The sequence below is a fragment of the Nyctereutes procyonoides genome, unplaced genomic scaffold, assembly GCF_905146905.1.
Source record: "Nyctereutes procyonoides isolate TBG_1078 unplaced genomic scaffold, NYPRO_anot_genome, whole genome shotgun sequence".
Classification (NCBI taxonomy): Eukaryota; Metazoa; Chordata; class Mammalia; order Carnivora; family Canidae; genus Nyctereutes; species Nyctereutes procyonoides.
Window position 1 is genome coordinate 4,731,358 of NW_026575082.1, and position 3,885 is coordinate 4,735,242.

General features: G+C 41.6%; 1 pseudogene; it reads left to right on the forward strand.

Moving 5' to 3' along the window:
- The first annotated feature begins 1,281 nt into the window (after positions 1-1,281).
- On the forward strand, positions 1,282-1,696 carry LOC129514587 (60S ribosomal protein L34-like; annotated as a pseudogene).
- Positions 1,697-3,885: the final 2,189 nt, after the last annotated feature.

The following is a 3,885-nucleotide window of genomic DNA, read 5'->3' on the forward strand; positions in this document are numbered from 1 at the left end:
ATATGCCAGTTATTAGTGTAAAATCAAACAGACTGCGTTTGGCTGCCTGGCCAAATCTTAGGGGGTTTGTTCTGTTTTATTGTTGTTTTGTTATCATTCCCTGGAAATCAATCTGCCATGGAAACTGTCCTGGTCAATGCCTCACTCAGAGTTGCTCCTATATTGTTCCTGTGCCTTCTCGTTTCAGCTTCCCTCAGCAAGTCAAGGTGAGCTACAGGTGTTTAAATATTTTCAGAGGCCCTGGGTGCCCCATGCAAACCTCGAAACTTCCAAATTGCCTACATTTAATGTGCCACATAGGAAGGCACACGTTTTTACCTTTCCCGCATCACCCTGTTCTCACAGGCCTGGATGATGATGACATCAACTAATGGAAGAAGTCAAACTTGCATTCTTCACATTTTTGTGCTATTAGGCCTTTTAAAATGAACGTTGCTCCTCTAAATGGCTATTAATAGTATTCCATGGTTTAGAGATCATCTCTAAGCTTAGTCCAAGGTCTTGCTTTTTAAAAGGAACTAAGTTGAAATGCTTGTAAACAGAAGAGTCCTTCTGTGTTGCACATCATCCCTCCTTAATTAGCAATTTGTATTTCTTCAGAGAAGAACAGCCAATAAAAGAAGTAAATAAAATAAAGCAAATTATCCCTTTCAAGTCTGCCAGCTGTCACACTTTGAGAAGAACAATTTCCTCTTATTCTTCTAAGAATCAAGGCTCATTTATTTATAGGTATGCGTTAAAGAGTAATGAGGCAAGTTGAAAAGGATCTTCCCAAATACTCTGAGTGAAATGTAATGCATCATTGTTACCAAGGACTTGTAAAAATGTAAAGCCATTTCCTTTCATATGAGCAGTGAGACCAGCTACACTAGCTTCGCAGAAACCAGAGGAAAGAGCCTTGCTCTACATTCGTGCGAAATAGGAAATACCTGGTGGATGAGCCTCATGGTGTTGGGGGTGGGGGTGGGCCCAAGGTATTTCCAAAATGGCAGCTGTAGAGGGATAATCCTTAAGTCTCTTGTGGTGGAGGGTCTTTGGAAATTGGGAAGGGCCAATTCTCCTACAAAAAGCTCCCCCCATCTGGCTTGTGTTCTACAGTATGTCTCCCATACTTGGTTTCAGATTTTAATTCCATAAATATAAGTACAACGGGCTTCTTGAATGGAACTGCCAATATGTGACTACAGCATGGTGGTTAACAAGTAGTGTGGAGCTTATTAAAGGGAAGGATGTTTACATGAATATAGTACTGGAGAGGTTTAAAAATTACAATAGTCCTCTTCCGGGGACGGCATCTGTAGGCGTTCAGAATGGTTCAGCGTTTGACATACCGTCGTAGGCTGTCCTACAATACAGCCTCTAACAAAACTAGGCTGTCCCGAACTCCTGGCAATAGAGTCGTTTACCTTTATACCAAGAAGGTTGGGAAAGCGCCAAAGTCTTTGTCCTGGCCGACTTCGAGGAGTTTGTGTGGTGAGACCTAAAGTCCTTATGAGATTGTCTAAAATGAAAAAACACGTCAGCAGGGCCTATGGTGGTTCCATGTGTGCTAAGTGTGTTCGTGACAGGATCAAGCGTGCTTTCCTTATTGAGGAGCAGAAAATCGTTGTGAAAGTGTTGAAGGCACAAGCACAGAGTCAGAAAGCTAAATAAAAAAATGAGGATTTTTTTGAGTAATAAAAATCAAAAAGCTTGATCTGTTAAAAAAATAATAAAAAATAAAAATTACAATAGATGTGTTTTAGAAGAAATAAAATAGAAACCGACATTTTAAAAATTTAATTAAATTAATTTATTTTTAATTGCTTTGATTAAAATTGAATGAAATTTAAATTAATTTAAAATTATGACTTAAGGGGCACCTGGGTGGCCCAGTCGGTGAAGTGTCCGACTCTTGGTTTCAGCTTAGGTCATGATCTCAGGGTTGTGGGATCGAGCCCCATGTCAGGCTCCGAGGTGTGTGGAGCCTTCTTGAGATTCTCTCTCTCCCTCTCCCTCTGCCCCTCCCCATCTCTCTCGTTCCCTTAAAAAAAATAAAGATAAAAATAAATAAAATTAAATAACAACTTGAAAGAAATATTTTCTCCAGTTTCATCATAAAAAGTGGCCCAGCAAGGGCAACACGACCATCACTTCTGTCCCAAAGTGATGGGACACCCAAATGTCATGTGTGTACCCAGTGCCCAGATTATGGTCTCTAATATTATTCCCCCACAACCAATGTTTCCAGAAAGTAATGTATTCCATTGCGGGGGTCTCAGTGGTATCAAGACAAAAGTAGCACAAAGGGCTTTCTGCTAATCTAACTACAACAATGTGAGTGTCAAAAAGAAATGACATTCTGAAATTTAGATGAAATAAAATTTGAAGTTCTGTGAATTTATAATGATGCTCAGAAAAGGAAAGTCAATATGAAATGCACCCAAAACTACTGCGGCTCTGATAGGGCATGTTTGGTTTGTATTGGTCTTAAAAAGTAGGGACACGTTTGTGTATATATGCACATGTGTGGTTATTGTCTTAGGGCTGGATGTACTTATGACGTGCAGAGGCATGTTCTTGTTTGGGAGCGTGGCCTAGGTGAGTGAACCAGTGAAGCTCTAAACATAGCTTATTGTGTGATAGGCGGGATCCCTTGACAGCACATTTCAACTAGGATTATAGTATTGTCACTGGGTCAGAGGGACTTGAAGAAAGCAGGGAGTAGGATTTAGTGTGAGGGCTGCCAGCAATCCCTAGAAGGACGAAGGTGAGTGAAGCAGGTGGTGGTGTTTGGGATGGCCTGGTCTTCCTTCACATCCTGTCCTGTGAGGCGAGGGACTCCTGCTTGGTGGCCCTGTGGGACATTAATCCTAGCGTGCAGTCAGGCATCACCCTGTGTAGAAACGCATCTTTGGGATGCAGAGGGGAGATTTATATAGAATTAAGAGGAGTAGCTGGCGGAATCTGACGGACACTGAAACAGCAATGCTGTTTCAAGTTCTTTTTTTTTAATTTTTATTTATTTATGATAGTCAGAGAGAGAGAGAGAGAGAGAGAGAGAGAGAGAGAGAGAGAGAGGCAGAGACATAGGCAGAGGGAGAAGCAGGCTCCATGCACCAGGAGCCCGACGTGGGATTCGATCCCGGGTCTCCAGGATCATGCCCCGGGCCAAAGGCAGGCGCTAAACTGTTGCGCCACCCAGGGATCCCTCAAGTTCTTTTTTTTTTTTTTTTTTTTTGTTTCAAGTTCTTTATCTGGAGAACATAGAGACACTTGCTCCCCATGGGGACTGGTCTCCCTCTGCTGGGTTTCGTGCTCCAATTCCTGCCTTCTAGTGTTTAAGTCTTTATTACTCTGCACCATCTGTTCCCAGAAGCCGAAGAGTGTTTGTGTACAGATGAGTGTGTTCCTCAAGTGAGGAGAACAGACAGCGGGCTGTAAATATTTTATACTTTCCAGGATCATTTTCTTTCAGAATATTAAGAATTCATGCCAGCATTTGATAACGGGTTATCTGAAGGATGCTCTGCTTAGTCAAACATTTATCTTGGTAAAGGATAGGGAGAAAGCTTGAATAAATGCAGAGCTGAGAATTCAAAGTGCTGTAGCCTCATGTCATTCTCGTAGAATTGCGACCTAGTAACAGAACTTTAAATGCCCCTTGTGGCTGCTTTCCTTTACTATTTTTCAGAAATAATCTCCAACTTACAGAAAAGTTGCAAGTAAGTGCAATCGCAAATAACTTTTTTTTTTACACTTTCTGAGAATAAGTTGCTGCCCAGATGTCACCTTATTTCCAAGTTCTTCCGTGTGTATTTCCTACAAACAAGGATTTTCCCTCATTTGGGGGCTGAATTGTGTCCCCTTCAAATTCACGTATTGAAGTCCCAACACCTAGAACCT